Source organism: Salmo salar, chromosome ssa09 (assembly GCF_905237065.1).
Source record: "Salmo salar chromosome ssa09, Ssal_v3.1, whole genome shotgun sequence".
In the NCBI taxonomy this organism is placed as follows: Eukaryota; Metazoa; Chordata; class Actinopteri; order Salmoniformes; family Salmonidae; genus Salmo; species Salmo salar.
In genome coordinates, this window is record NC_059450.1 from 125,022,927 (window position 1) to 125,038,845 (window position 15,919).

Genomic DNA, 15,919 nt, shown 5'->3' on the forward strand with positions numbered 1-15,919 from the left:
CACCTGGCCGTGCTGCTGCTCCAGTTTCAACTGTTCTGCCTGCGGCTATGGAACCCTGACCTGTTCACCGGACGTGCTTGTTGCACCCTCGACAACTACTATGATTATTATTATTTGACCATGCTGGTCATTTATGAATATTTTAACTTCTTGACCATGTTCTGTTATAATATCCACCCGGCACAGCCAGAAGAGGACTGGCCACCCATCATAGCCTGGTTCCTCTCTAGGTTTCTTCCTAGGTTTTTGGCCTTTCTAGGGAGATTTTCCTAGGGAGTTTTTCCTAGCCACCGTGCTTCTTTCACATGCATTGCTTGCTGTTTGGGGTTTTAGGCTGGGTTTCTGTACAGCACTTTGAGATATCAGCTGATGTACGAAGGGCTATATAAATAAATTTGATTTGATTTGAGTACACAACTGTTGAATGTTGAATTTCAAATATAGTATTTAGAAATACAATTGACGTTTTCTAGCCCTTAACACTTCACAAATACTGTTGGAAGTTTTTACAGTGTTTATAAAGAGGTTATAAAACAACAAATAAAAATAATTATTCAGGTTTACATTAGTTTTAAGTTACTAAGCTTGACATAGAAAGAAAATACAGATTTAGCAAATACATAATAAATCAATACCATAGCTAGAACCATGCATCATACTGGGACCATGTATTTTGGTTACTCATGTCACATGACCTGGATTTGAACCTTTATTTTAAGCCTTTTCCAGAAATGAGAATTAGACCAAAAATGAAAGCAATTGTTTAAGGATGGTGCTGGACCATCTGACATATAAAGAAAAGGGGGCAGTTTAATAAAAAAGCTTTAAATAAATGTTCACATTTATTTACATTTAACCTTTATTAACTAGGTAAGTCAGTTAAGAACAAATTCTTATTTACAATGACGGCCGACCCCGGCCAAACCCGGACAACGCTATGCTAATTGTGCACCGTCCCATAGGGCGTGCACATGCACTGACTAAAACAACAACTTCAGAGAATAGTAGCTTACCTTGAAGTGGACCTTCTTGAGCATCATCCTCGAGTCCAGGGGAAGAGGCTACTTCTTACATGCAACAGATTCCCAGCAGGTCCAGAAGCACTTCCAGTTCTACCTCCACTGTGCAGAGTTTAGACTGTGCTCACCAAACCATGCAGTAATCACACCACAAATACCAGTGTCCAAAACACTGTCCTGATGTTAGTTTTCTGACAGACTGAATCCTGAAATCAGACTCTCTAACAACATACCAATGGTAATGGTGTTCTGTTGAGTCTATTGTCTGTGGCCTGCTCTCCCCACTGCCTCGCTCTCCTTTGAGACCCTTTACAAAGCCTGGCTCAGTGTTTATCTGCCTGTTCATTCATTTGTAAAAAGATTAAAAAAAGAAAAAAGACACACCCTCTCATCACTGGAAGAGCTGCTATTAGCATCCCCCTCCTAACCCCCCTTCCCCTTCTTTTTCCACGGTTGCCCATCTGTTTGAATGACCACTAAGGATTTGACTGTCCCCGTGTCAACAACCATTTCCATCTACATTTGTTTTATTTAATATCTCCCTCTCTGTGGCTTCTAATGTCATCACCCAGTCTGTTTCCATCCATGTTTTCCATGATCCAATCCCCTACAAACTTCCCCAGTCGACTATCATCCTTTCAGCTGCACCTCACTCCTAGCAATCAAGGCACAAATCTGGTCAGCCCTGAACTAATCCAATGCATGCTTATTCATTCAAGCCTTCTTATTTATTGCACTATCCTGCTCCCTAAATCAACGGTTAAATATGTGTTACTGACCCCGTCCCCCTCTTGAAAAATCACTTTATGAAAATAAATAGATTTATGGTATCCAGATTTGACCAGAAACAATCCCACAACAGATCCATCCTTGCTGGCCCTTGGAGATGGTCATTGGTTGTGTGACTAGCTGGGTTCAAACCCTTGTCTCTGCCACACCACAACACTGTGTTAGCCCACTGTGCTCATGTCTCAGGTAAGGTTACTCAACACATGAGTGTGGTTCACACCTCCATTACAATTGCATGGTCCAGTGAATGCAGAAGCAATTTTTTTTGAAGAGTGTAGTTTATCAGGTCTATTGTATGTCTGAATCCTTATCATTTGGTCATAACTTATCATCTGAATTTAATTGTCTTCATTGTTGGGGAGGAGTGTATCAGAGGACAAATTATATTATGGTGTTTATGTGTGTGTGACATCATTTGTGACCCGATTCAGGGAACTAGGCGTATGTTGCAAGTCAGGACTTCACAGGAGAGCCGTTTGAACTTTAAAAATATGTCTTTATCAAAATGCGTTTTTTTGGCAGAAATGCCTTCTCGAACATGTGAACTTTCATGTGCCTTAATATCAAACTTGTATGCCATCTGTAAATACAAATAAAATTGTTAAATTACGAGCCTAGTTGGTTTAGCCACAGAAAAAAGGAGCAACCTTTCCGCTAGCCATGATTGGCTGAGATAATGAGTGGGCTGGACATGCTGAGAGATGAGTTTGTATTGGTCTGACTGGAGCTGGTCAGTGTGTCTAGGTAACCGTGTTGAACTGTAAGTTACGTGAGTTACTCCATCATTAAACCACCCCTAATGTGGATTTGTTTGGTTTGTTGGATTTCCACTTTTCTCTCCCTACCTCTTGTTTCTCTCTCCCTTCCTCTGTCTCTCTAACTCCACCCTCTGGCAGAACCAGTTATTCCCCCTCCCCTTCCACAAATTATCTTCTGAGGAAACAAAACTGATCTCTTTCTCTGTGTCATCTGTGTTTGAGAATGAACAACAATGTTCCAAATGGCTCAGCACGGAGTTCTGCTAGACCAGGACGAGTTCTGTTGTTGTTTGTATGGATCTACTGAAGGAGCATGTCACTGTGGATAGAGTTACTGTACAAGCTGTATCGAGGGCTACCGGGATCAGGCTGATCAGGGCGTCTGCAGCTGTCCTCAGTGAAAACAGACTCTCACTCCAAGGTCTACTCTGAGGAAAAATCACATGTTGGCTGAGGTGGTGGAGAAACTGAAGAAGACAGAACTCCAGGCTACTCCCCCTGCTCTGTGATATGCTGGACCTGGAGATGTTGGCATGTGATGTCTGCACTGGGACCAGAAAGCAGAAAGCCCTCATGTCCTGTATGGTGTGTCTGGTGTCTTACTGTGAGACTCACCTCCAACCTCACCATGTATTTCCTGGTTTCAAGAAACACAAGTTGGTCAAAGACACTGCACAACCACTGCTCCCGTCATAACAAACTGATGGATCTTAATTGCTGTACTGATCAACAGTGTTATCAGTGTGTGATGGATTAACTTAAAGGCGATTATAGTGTCAGCTGCAGCAGAGAAGACTCAGAAGCAGGTAAGACCAGAACAACTTAATGGTAACTCGCCTTCAGAAATGATTCACACCCCTTGACTTTTCCCAAATGTTGTTGTGTTACAAAGTGGGATGAAAATGGATTTAATTGTAATTTTTGGTCAACGATCTACGCAAAATCCATTATAAACAAATTCATGAAAAATAAAAGACTAATAAACCCAGCAAAAAAAGGAACGTCCCTTTTTCAGGACGCTGTCCTTCAAAGATAATTCGTAAAAATCCAAATAACTTCACAGATCTTCATTGTAAAGGGTTTAAACACTGTTTCCCATGCTTGTTCAATGAACCATGAACAATTAATGAACATGCATCTGTGGAACGGTCGTTAAGACACTAACAGCTTAGGCAATTAAGGTCACAGTTATGAAAACTTAGGACACTAAAGAGGCATTTCTACTGACTCTGAAAAACACCAGAAGAAAGATGCCCGGGGTCCCTGCTCATCTGCGTGAACGTGCCTTAGGCATGCTGCAAGGAGGCATGAGGACTGCAGATGTGGCCAGGGGGATAAATTGCAATGTCTGTACCGTGAGATGCCTAAGACAGCGCTACAGGGAGACAGGCCGGACAGCTGATCATCCTCACAGTGGCAGACCACGTGTAACAACACCTGCACAGGATCGGTACATCCGAACATCACACCTGTGGGACAGGTACAGGATGGCAACAACAACTGCCCGAGTTACACCAGGAACGCACAATCCCTCCATCAGTGCTCAGACTGTCCGCAATCGGCTGAGAGAGGCTGGACTGAGGGCTTGTAGGCCTGTTGTAAGGCAGATCCTCACCAGACATCACCGGCAACAACGTTACCTATGGGCACAAACCCACCGTCACTGGACCAGACAGGACTGGCAAAAAGTGCTCTTCATTGACCAGTCGCGGTTTTGTCTCATCAGGGGTGATGGTCGGATTCGCGTTTATTGTCGAAGGAATGAGCGTTACACCGAGGCCTGTACTCTGGAGCAGGATCGATTTGGAGGTGGAGGGTCCGACATGGTCTGGGGCGGTGTGTCACAGCATCATTGGACTGAGCTTGTTGTCATTGCAGGCAATCTCAACACTGTGCGTTACAGGGAAGACATCATCCTCCCTCATGTGGCACCATTCCTGCAGGCTTATCCTGACATGGCCCTCCAGCATGACAATGCCACTAGCCATACTGCTCGTTCTGTGCGTGATTTCCTGCAAGACAGGAATGTCAGTGTTCTGCCATGGCCAGCGAAGAGCCCAGATCTCAATCCCATTGAGCACGTCTGGGACCTGTTGGATCGGAGGGTGAGGGCGAGGGCCATTCCCCCCAGAAATGTCCGGGAACTTGCAAGTGCCTTGGTGGAAGAGTGGGGTAACATCTCACAGCAAGAACTGGCAAAACTGGTGCAGTCCATGAGGAGGAGATGCACTGCAGTACTTAATGCAGCTGGTTGCCACACCAGATACTGACTGTTACTTTTGACCCCCCCTTTGTTCAGGGACACATTATTCCATTTCTGTTAGTCACATGTCTGTGGAACTTGTTTAGTTTATGTCTCAGTTGTTGAATCTTATGTTCATACAAATATTTACATTAAGTTTGCTGAAAATAAACTCAGTTGACAGTGAGAGGACGTTTCTTTTTTTGCTGAGTTTATATCTTATTTAGATTAGTATTCACCCCCCTGAGACAATACATGTTAGAAACACATTTGGAAGCGATTTCAGCTGTGAGTCTTTTTGGGTACATTTCTAAGAGCTTTGCACACCTGGATTGGACAATATTTCTTCAAGCTCTATATGACAATTAATGCAGAAGCAGGGAACAGAGTTGGGGAACAGAAATATATAGGGGAGGTAATAACACGGTGATTGAGTCTCGGTGAGTGCAATGAATCGCTGATGCGTGTGACGAGGGAAGCAGGTGTGCATAATGATGGTGGCAGGAGTGCGTAATGCAGGGCAGCCTGGCGCCCTCGAGCACCAGGGAGGGAAAGCGGGAGCAGGCGTGACATGTTGATCATATCTAGACAGGTATTTTCAAGTCTTGCCATGGAATTTCAAGCCGATTGAATTTAAAACTGTAACTAGGCCACTCAGAAACATTCTATGTCGTCTTGGTAAGGAACTCCAGTGTATATTTGGCCTTGAGTTTTAGGTTATTGTCCTGCTGAAAGATGAATTTGTCTCCCAGTGTCTGAGGAAAGCAGACTGAACCAGGTTTTCAAGGATTTTGCCTGTGCTTAGCTGTATTCCGTTTCTTTATATCCTAAAACAAAACTCCCTAGGCCTTGCCGAAGACAAGCATAGTGCATACCCATAACATAATGCAGCCACCACCATGGTTGAAAATATGAAGAGTGGTACTCAGTGATGTGTTGTGTTGGATTTGCCTCAAACATAACACTTTGTATTCAGGACAAAAAGTACATTTCTTTGGCAAAAAAAATATGACTTGTTGCAAACAGGATGCAAAACTTAAGTGCCTTGTTGCAAACATCATGCATGTTTTGTAATGTTTTATTCTGTACAGGCTACCTTCTTTTCACTCTGTCATTTAGGTTAGTATTGTGGAGTAACTACAATGTTGTTGATCCATCCTCAGTTTTCTCCTATGACAGCCATTAACTCTGTAACTGTTTTAAAGTCACCATTGTCCTCATGGTGAAATCCCTGAGCAGTTTCCTTCCTCTACAGCAACTGAGTTAGGAAGGATGCCTTTATCTTTGTATTGACTGGGTGTATTGATACACCATCCAAAGTCTAATTAATAACTTCACCATGCTCAAAGGGATATTCAGCATCTGCTTTTTTGTTTTTTACACATCTACCAATCGGTGTCCTTTGCGAGTCATTGAAAATCCTTGCTGGTCTTTGTGGTCGAATCTGTGCTTGGAATTAACTACTCGATTAAGGGACCTTACCGATAACTGTATTTGTGGGGTACAGAGATAAGGTAGTCATTCAAAAATCATGTTAATTAACCACTATTATTGAACACAGAATGAGTCCATGCAACGTATTATGTGATTTGTTCAGTATATTTTTCCTCCTGAATTAATTTAGGCTTGCCATAACAAAGGGTGTAACGGCCGTCGTAGTGATTGGACCAAAATGCAGCGGGTATGTGAATGCTCATCTTAACTTTATTTGAACACTACACAAAACAAGAAAAAACTAACGACAGCTATACAGTTTGCAGGCAAACCACAGCAGTGCAAAAACAACTTCCCACAAAAGACAGGTGGAAAAAGGGCTACCTAAGTATGGCTCCCAATCAGCAACAACGATGTACAGCTGTCCCTGATTGAGAGCCATACCCGGCCAACACAAAGAAATACACAACATAGAAAGAACATAGAAATACAAAACAGAACAATACCCAAAAACCCCGACAACACAAAACAAACACACCCCTGCCACGCCCTGACCAAACTACAATAACAAATAACCCCTTATACTGGTCAGGACGTGACAAAGGGGATGAATACTTATTGACTCAAGACATTTCAGCTTTGAATATTTCATTAATTTGAAAAACATTTCTTCAAACAAAATTCCACTTTAACATTATGCAGTATTGTGTGTAGGCCAGTGACACAACTGTCACGTCCTGACCAGCAGAGGGAGTAGTTGTTTAGTATTGTGGTCAGGACGTGGCAGAAGTACTGGGTATGTGTTTGTCTAGTATGTCTGTTTCTATGTTGGTCTGTGTGGCTCCCGAGGTCTCCAGCGGGGATGGACAGGTTGGGTTGGGGACTAAGGCCGGCGCCTGAGCCACCTCCGTGGTAGGAGGATTGGGGAGGGGGGGGTGTTGCACAAGAACCGTCGGTGACGGTGGCCACCCTCCCTTCCCTCCCCTGGGATTTTTTGTTGTGGGTTATTGTTTTGTTAGTTTTTGTTTCAGGTGCAGTGCCTCGTCCAGAGTGTCCGGCAACAGTGCCTCGTCCAGAGTGTCCGGCAACAGTGCCTCGTCCAGAGTGTCCGGCAACAGTGCCTCGTCCAGAGTGTCCGGCAACAGTGCCTCGTCCAGAGTATCCAGGACCAGTGTGCAGTCCAGAGTATCCGGCAACAGTGTGTAGTCCGGAACCGAGGGAGACTGCCTGTGATCAGGAACCGAGGGAGACTGCCTGTGATCAGGAGCCGAGGGAGACTGCCTGTGATCAGGAGCCGAGGGAGACTGCCTGCGATCAGGAACCGAGGGAGACTGCCTGCGATCAGGAACCGAGGGAGACTGCCTGCGATCAGGAACCGAGGGAGACTGCCTGCGATCAGGCACCGAGGGAGACTGCCTGCGATCAGGCACCGAGGGAGACTGCCTGCGATCAGGCACCGAGGGAGACTGCCTGCGATCAGGAACTGAGGGAGACTGCCTGCGATCAGGAACCGAGGGGGCCTGCCTGCGACCCGGAACCGAGGGGGCCTGCCTGCGACCCGGAACCGAGGGGGCCTGCCTGCGACCCGGAACCGACGGGGTCTGCCTGCGACCCGGAACCGAGGGGGTCTGCCTGCGACCCGGAAGCGAGGGGGTCTGCCTGCGACCCGGAAGCGAAGGGGTCTGCCTGCGACCTGGAACCAAGGGAGTATGCCTGCGACCCGGAACCGAGGGAGTATGCCTGCGACCCGGAATCGAGGGAGTCTGCCTATGACCCGGAACCGGGTGAGTCTGTCTGCGACCCGGAACCGAAGGAGTCTACCTACGACTCAGAACTGAAATTTACTAACTGTGTTGTAAATGAGTCTGCCTACAGCGTTGACCAGAAAGAGTCTGCCTACAATCAACAACAGAGTGAGTCTATCTACGACCCGGAACCCAATGAGTCTGCCTACAGTCTGGAGGGCAGTAGGCCAGAACCTGAGCCACCTCCAGGATAGGTGGGATGGGGAGGGGGGATGTAGCACTAGTGCCGTCATTGACGGCAGCCACCCTCCCTTCCCTCCCTTCCCTCCCTTTTTGTTTAGGGGGTATTATTTTTTTGTTGTGGTATTGGGGATTTTTGTGTTTTCTTTTAAGGTGCATTCTGGGGTCTGCACCTTTAGGGGGGGGGTACTGTCACGTCCTGACCAGCAGAGGGAGTAGTTGTTTAGTATTGTGGTCAGGACATGGCAGAAGTACTGGGTATGTGTTTATCTAGTATGTCTGTTTCTATGTTGGTCTGTGTGGCTCCCGATCAGGAACAGCTGGTTATCGTTGTTCCTGATTGGGAGTCATATATTAGGTGTGTGTTTTTTCACTTGGGTTTGTGGGTTGTTGATTTTGCACTGCTGTATGTAAGTACCTAGCCTGTAAAACTGTCGGTCTCTTTTGTTTATTGTTTTTCCGTGTTCATGTTTATTTAATAAATTATCATGATGAACACGCAACCCGCTGCGCCTTGGTCATCCATTCACCATGACAGCCATTACAACATTTTAATTGAATCCATTTTGAATTCAGACTGTAACACAACATGTGGAAAAGGTAAAAGGTGATACTTTTTGCTTGAATAGGAGAAACAGTTATTCAAATGGAATCAAAACCTAGATTGAACATGAAACCTAGATTATACAAAAGTATCACAGTTTGCTTAAGTCAAATTCCATTATCATTCTGAATTCCCTTTAATGACTCAAGTTTAGTCTCCCTGATACTTGTTGTCTTCTGTAAAAACTATAATCATTCATCTGTGTTTTAGGTGATTTACAGGTGATTGACTTGCCTTTTGAACAAACAACATACTTTTTCTAGATTTGTATCCCTACCCTCCATGTTACTTTGCCGTACAATTAAACTATTGGACACTTACAACTTGATAGCTTAATGAAATTTCTCCACAGAGTTGCTGGGGGTGAGTCGGCAGAAGGTCCAGCAGAGAGTCCAGGAAAGAGATTGTGCTGTGGAGTCTCTCAAGGTGAGTGTTATGATTAACCAGAGAGGGAGACACACCATTTCACTTCTCTCCTTGAGGCAGCCAGTGAGAGAGATGCCACTCTCCAATCAGACTGTCTAATCAGAGTCCCACTGTGAGGAACAGGCTGGGCTTCTAGTTAGAGACGGAATAGACTGGTTAATATCGAAACTTCTCTTTTCTTCTGTCTCTCCTTCTGTCTCTCCTTCTGTCTCTCTCCAGTCCTAATGAATCTTCAGATGTACCCAGTATTGTTGTCCGCCCTCTTCAGTACTTTTGAGATGTGAGCAGGTCAGTGTCCGAGCTGAAAATGAAACTAGAAGACTTCCTTAAAGGAGAATGAACCAAGATGTCAACTCCAGGTGGGTTGGAAATACTAATACTAAAACGCTTAACTTAAAACTCTTCTTGCTTAACTTTTATAGGCAGGTACTCTGTCCTTCTACAGTGTCTGTGATATAATGCCCCCCTCCATAGAGTCCAGACCACATTCACTCAGCCCCTCTATCCTGGGTTTTGGGTAAACCAAAATGCTTCTGAGTTGTGTAAGCAGTGGTAAAGTTCCCCTGATGCATTATTCTGCTTTATTTGCATAGAGAATGATAGAGGCCTCAATGCGCCAAAAGGCAGTTTTAGCATGGGCAGCGCCATTGAGGGCTTACACCATGCTTCCTCCATCTTAAAGTAGTCAACTGTTCGGGGATTCCTATGGGTTGTAACCAATGTCGCTTCTCATGCTGTCACAGACAGATATAAAGATGAGTCCTCTTCTCATTATAGCAGTTGTTAAATATGGCTTATTATATTTTAATAATAAGTTGTACCATATAATATTCAGATATACCATATAATATTCAGATATACCATATAATATTCAGATATACCATATTCTCAATTATAGCATATACTACTCAGTTGTAGCATATAATTAAGCAATAAAGCCGAGGGGGTGTGGTATATGGCTAAAGGCTGTTCTTAGGCACGACACAAAGCGGCCCAGTACATCACTGGGGCCAAGCTTCCTGCTATCCAGGACCTCTATACCAGGCGGTGTTAGAGGAAGGCCCTAAAAATTGTCAAAGACTCCAGCCACCCTAGTCATAGACTGTTCTCAAAGCTACCGCACGGCAAGCGGTACCGGAGCACCAAGTCTAGGTCCAAAAGGCCTCTTAACAGCTTCTACCCCCAAGCCATAAGACTCCTGAACAGCTAGTCAAAGGGCTACCCAGACGCCTCTTTTACACTGCTGCTACTCTGTTTTATCTATGCATAGTTACTTTAACTCTACCTACATGTACATATTACCTCAACTTACCGGTGCCTCCGCACATTGACTCTGTACTGGTACCCCCTGTATATAGCCTTGCTATTGTTATTTTACTGCGGCTGTTTAATTTGTTACTTAGATGTTTTTTACCTTTCTATTTTTTGCTTAACACGTTTTCCTTAACTTCTTAAAGCATTGTTGGTTAAGGGCTTTTAAGTAAGCATTTCACTGTAAGGTGTTGTATTATTGTATTCGGTGCATGTGACAAATAACATTTGATTTGGTATATTGGCCATATACCACAAACTCCCTTATTGCTATTATAAACTGGTTACTAATGTAATTAGAGCAGGAAAAACAAATGTTTTGTCAAACCCGTGGTATACCAAGGCTGTCAGCCAATCAGCATTCAGGGTTCAAACTACCCAGTGTATAATACTTATACCATGCCCCTTCCAAGTTTATTTTATTATTATGGATTAGGAAATATATTGTTGATCTTTATTTGTGATTTAACCCTCTACTGATGGCCAACAATGTAACCAAAAACTGGGCACTATGTTGAGTGTACTGTAAAATATTCTAATTCTACAATTGTAGTTTCTCAAAAAAGTGTGTGTGTGGGAGAGAAATGTTATATACAGTATATAATCACATGTATTTATTAAGCCCTTTTTACATCAGCAGATGTCACAAAGTGCTATACAGAAACCCAGCCTAAAACCCCAAACAGCAAGCAATGCAGATGTAGAGGCACGGTGGCTAGGAAAAACTCCCTAGAAAGGCAGACACCTAGAGAGGAACCAGGCTATGAGGGGTGGCCAGCCCTCTACTGGCTGTGCTGGGGGGGATTATAAGAGTACATGGCCATTTAAGGCCAGATTGTTCTTCAAGATGTTCAAACGTTCATAGATGACCAGCAGGGTCAAATAATAATCCCAGTGGTTGTAGAGCGTGCTACAGGTCAATACCTCAGGAGTAAATGTCAGTTGGCTTTCATAGCCGAGCATTCAGAGGTCGAGACAGCAGGTGATGTCACTATCCAGTGGTGATGCCACTATTTGTTTATTGGTAAACTAGACTGAGCATTGTGGAGCCCTGTATTGTGGCTGACACACAAAAAGAGATATATAAATTATTAATATATAAGATACTAGCGGTAATCCATATACTGTACATGAAGAAAGCTGTATAGAAGGGCACCAGCACCTGATTTGGTCACACCAAAATGTTGCCACCGCGTCACAAAATAGACAATTAGGAATAAAGCTATAAAGTCATTGACAATACTATTGAGATGGTATGATTCAAGTAATACGTTGTTTCACCTAACATGTCCAAGCAGGATTGCATGATAAAGCTATTTTGATGTGCAATATCTAAACCATTGATTGGCATGAATTTTGGATTGACAATTAGGCTTTTGTTGCTATAATCTTACAGAGGAAGTGTTAACTCAAAACCCATTGCCTAGATAGCTAAATATATTTTCCTGCTAGTTAGCTGTGTAATTGATTAATCGAACAGTAAATGTAATGTCTTAAACTTTGTAGCATACCACCCAAAGATGCCGCCTCTATATTCCCACACTCCGTAGCATAGGCTATACTGCAGGCCTATGCAATCACCCTGAATGGCAGATGAGTGCTTCCCGCACTCTGTAGCCTAGGCTATATGTCAAAGATTGGCTACTTCTGTTGGAATGGTGCTAAAACAGTCAATATTGAAAGTTAGTAAATAAATGTCATACATAAATGTCATACCTACAGAAAGCTGAGACCCTCCTCTCTCCATAACAGTAGAACCACTGCTTTTTTGTGCGATTGCATTTTGAAATGTTCCGCAATCAGAATGCTTTTCTCTTCCTCTCTGTGACGAAGCTGGCTGGGGCTTGTCACATTAAAAAGGTTCAAAAGAAGTCTGGAACAGTTATAGTTCAAGATCTTTAGTTTTATTATCAATAATTGTGAATAAATACTTGGATATAAAACAGTCAGCTTAAAATGGCTAAAACAAGGATAAAAAGTCAAAAACAAATAGGTCTAAAAATGTGGACACTCCTTACATCATTGCATTCTCCCAACAATGTGCCTCTCCCACAAATGTGTTCACCTGCACCTAATCAGTGGGCCAAATTGGTGGGAGGGCTGTCAATTAAAATAATAGTGTCCAGTGTTTCCAGATTTCTATGAAATATGACCTATAATTAATTGCTTGTCTCCACCCCCTTCCAGTTGTCGCCCATCTTCCCCATTTATTCCCAGTGTATTTATACCTGTGTTCTGTTTGTCTGTTAGTAGTTCATTTTGTTCGTCAAGCCTACCAGCGTTTTCCCCCTTGCTCCTGTCTGGATAGTTACTTTAACACATTTAATTTAAATACATTCACCCAAGTTTAGCTGATCCTAAATCTGCACTTTGGGGCAACTGTAGCTCTTGAGAACCCAAGGGGGCATAAAACCAGCCCTATAGGGTTCTCAGTTGAATGAATGGACTACAGCTGGAACCATGTGTACTACAATCCTGATGCTCTGTTTTAACCTTTAAAAATGTTTATAACAATCCTCGCCTGCGGTATGGTTTTGGAGACCTTTGGAGCTTAACTTTCATATCACAGAGAAATTATTTTACAAATAGAAACAAATTAACTTACCGTGCATCATTTTAACACAGATTCCCACAGAGGTACTTTGCGTTGCACATTTACCCAAACTACAACACTACCTGCTGAGCTAATGGAAACTCGGGAGGGAACAAAAAATAAGTTTGCTCGAAGGTGTGTTATGCAAAAAAACTGTGGGAATCTGTGGTAAAACAGCTAACAGCAAGTGTACCTTGGTAAATGTATTTTTGGATGATAATTTAGTTGAGTGTTCAAGGTTTGCAAAACTGTATAACAAGCAAGGATTATTAACGTTTATACAGAGCAGTGGAGCAGCATCCGAGCGTCAGGGCATTCCCTCCGCATGGCATGGGCTATGGCAACTGTTGTCTCCAGCAACATTGAGCTCCAGACTCCAAGATAGTGGGGCTGGGGTAGGTTGGATCTCCATGTGTGATGCTGCAACAACAGATTAGGATGTATTATAATCAATCACTGCTGGGTAAGAGACACTGAAACACAGGAGATACCAGGTACACTGCTCTGATGGGGATTAGGTAGTAGTGAAATCTGAACTGAAGGGCCTTTAACGGGCGACACCAAGAGAGGCTGGAAGGGATGTATTATTCATAATAATAATCATACCGCCCTATTGTCAGATTCATTTTAAAATTGAGTCAGATGAGAAATATATTTATCAGAGCAAATATATTGTATTTTCTGGCTCCACCTCAGTCAGGTTTCTGGAGAGTCACAAACTGGGCGTGGGGATTTTGTCGACACCTACGACCTGATTTACCGTCGCATCTGCATGCGGGTCTGATTAATATAATAATGAAATATGATCTCTCTCCCTCGCCAGAAACAAGGCCTGGTATTTGGACAGAACATTTATGAGCTACAATGCCGTTAGAGCGTGAGTGGAGCCAGGGGAAGGCCCACTCTTCACCCTTAGATTAAATTCTCTTGCAGATGACCATGCAGGAGTGAATTATGGGAAATTCTAAATTACATTCATGGGAATTGCATAAACCCTGGAGATACTGTGGTCTACTCAGAGGATAATTTTTTTTAAATGACAAAAACTGAAAAGAGATATAGGCAAGGGGTGAAAATTCACATGATTACAGTAAGTGATTGGGCCTATGATTTCCACCATGAGATGTCGAGAGACATCAGTGGGTACAAGCTGCTGCCATTGAGGTAATTCGGGTCCTGAGCCCATTGTATCAGGGCGTTCTTGCAGTCCCATAAGGAATGTTACTCACTCTGTAGAAGTGTCCAAGTGTCTGCCTGTGATACATGTCTACCACACACACGCACACATTTTTGTTAATTTTAAATATTTGTAACACACAAACAACAAGAAACCGTTTATTTGTTCTTTATTGATCAAAATCCACAGTAGAAGAAAAAACAGGGGGGTGAGAAGTTTTGATTGGTTTGTTGTGGTATATAGTACGTATATATAGTCGACTGCTAGTGGTGCAGTGTTTTGTCTTCCACAATCTGCAGCGATGAGTTGTTGTCCCTGGCGATGCCATGCTAGTGGTGCTGGTCATGTGCACTACTTACCTTACTCATCAGAAAGGAGTTGTAGCTAGCCACTAATGATGTCATGGTGGTGTCAGCAGTGACTACAACTTCAACTCCTTGGCTCCTGGTGCTGGCTTTCTGTAAGATACAGACAGAGAAACAAAACACACTTCTCCAAAGCTTACCAGCTTATGCCCACTATTTCTAACATTACTCATCAGCGTTCATTTGTAGCTGGTCAGTAGTCCCTGAAGATGACAGTATCATCAGCAGTCACTACAACTCCACCCCTCGGGGCTCCTGCTGCTGGGTGACAGAGGAACAAAACACACCCCCCTCCCCCACTTTACTAATGTATAGGCCTAGCTGAATACCACACTTACCATAGTTACAACTTAAATTCACCTTGATCAATAGAATTTAATCAGAGGACATAAAGGAGGCTAAGCCAATAAGCTAAACTCATCTATGGTGAATTACATTGTTTCCAAGTTAATGCCATTGATAATATATCTCTTGCCACTTACCGTTGGAGACCCACAGAGAGTAAGTCTGACAGTCTGTCCAGACAATCTCACGCGTCCTATTTGTAGGGTTTGGCACTATGATGACATCAACAATGATGTAATCTGCTGCATTGTTCAGTCGTCATATTGCATATCTCTTTGAGTATGGTGAAGTTATTAATTACATTTTGGATGGTGTATCAATACACCCAGACACTACAAAGATACAGGCGTCCTTCCTAACTCAGTGGCCGAAGAAGAAGGAAACCGCTCAGGTGTTTCACCATGAGGCCAATGGTGACATTTGAACAGTTACAGAATTGAATGGCTGTGATAGGAGAAAACTGAGGATGGATCAACAACATTGTAGTTACTCCACAATACTAACCTAATTCTGTTTTTTTTTGCCGATTTAGACATATTTTTATGAAATAACATACAGAGCACCATGTATGTGTGTGTGTGTGTGTATGTATGTGTATATATATATATATGAATGTACATTATGTGATGAAATATTTGGTACTTGCCTGATTGAGATGTATTATTTTGTTATTAGTGTAACTTAGTTTTGGCCCATGCATTGTACTGTGGCAAGTGTGTTAGTGATAGGATAAAGACAGGAAGTTGGGCCTTTGGGATGGAGGGAATCCTAGCTAGACACGGGAGTGGTATAGTCTTTTGACCATACATACAAAGAGACCATATTATGTATTTTAATTTCAAGTAATCTATGCTTTAAGTTATTTGGAGAA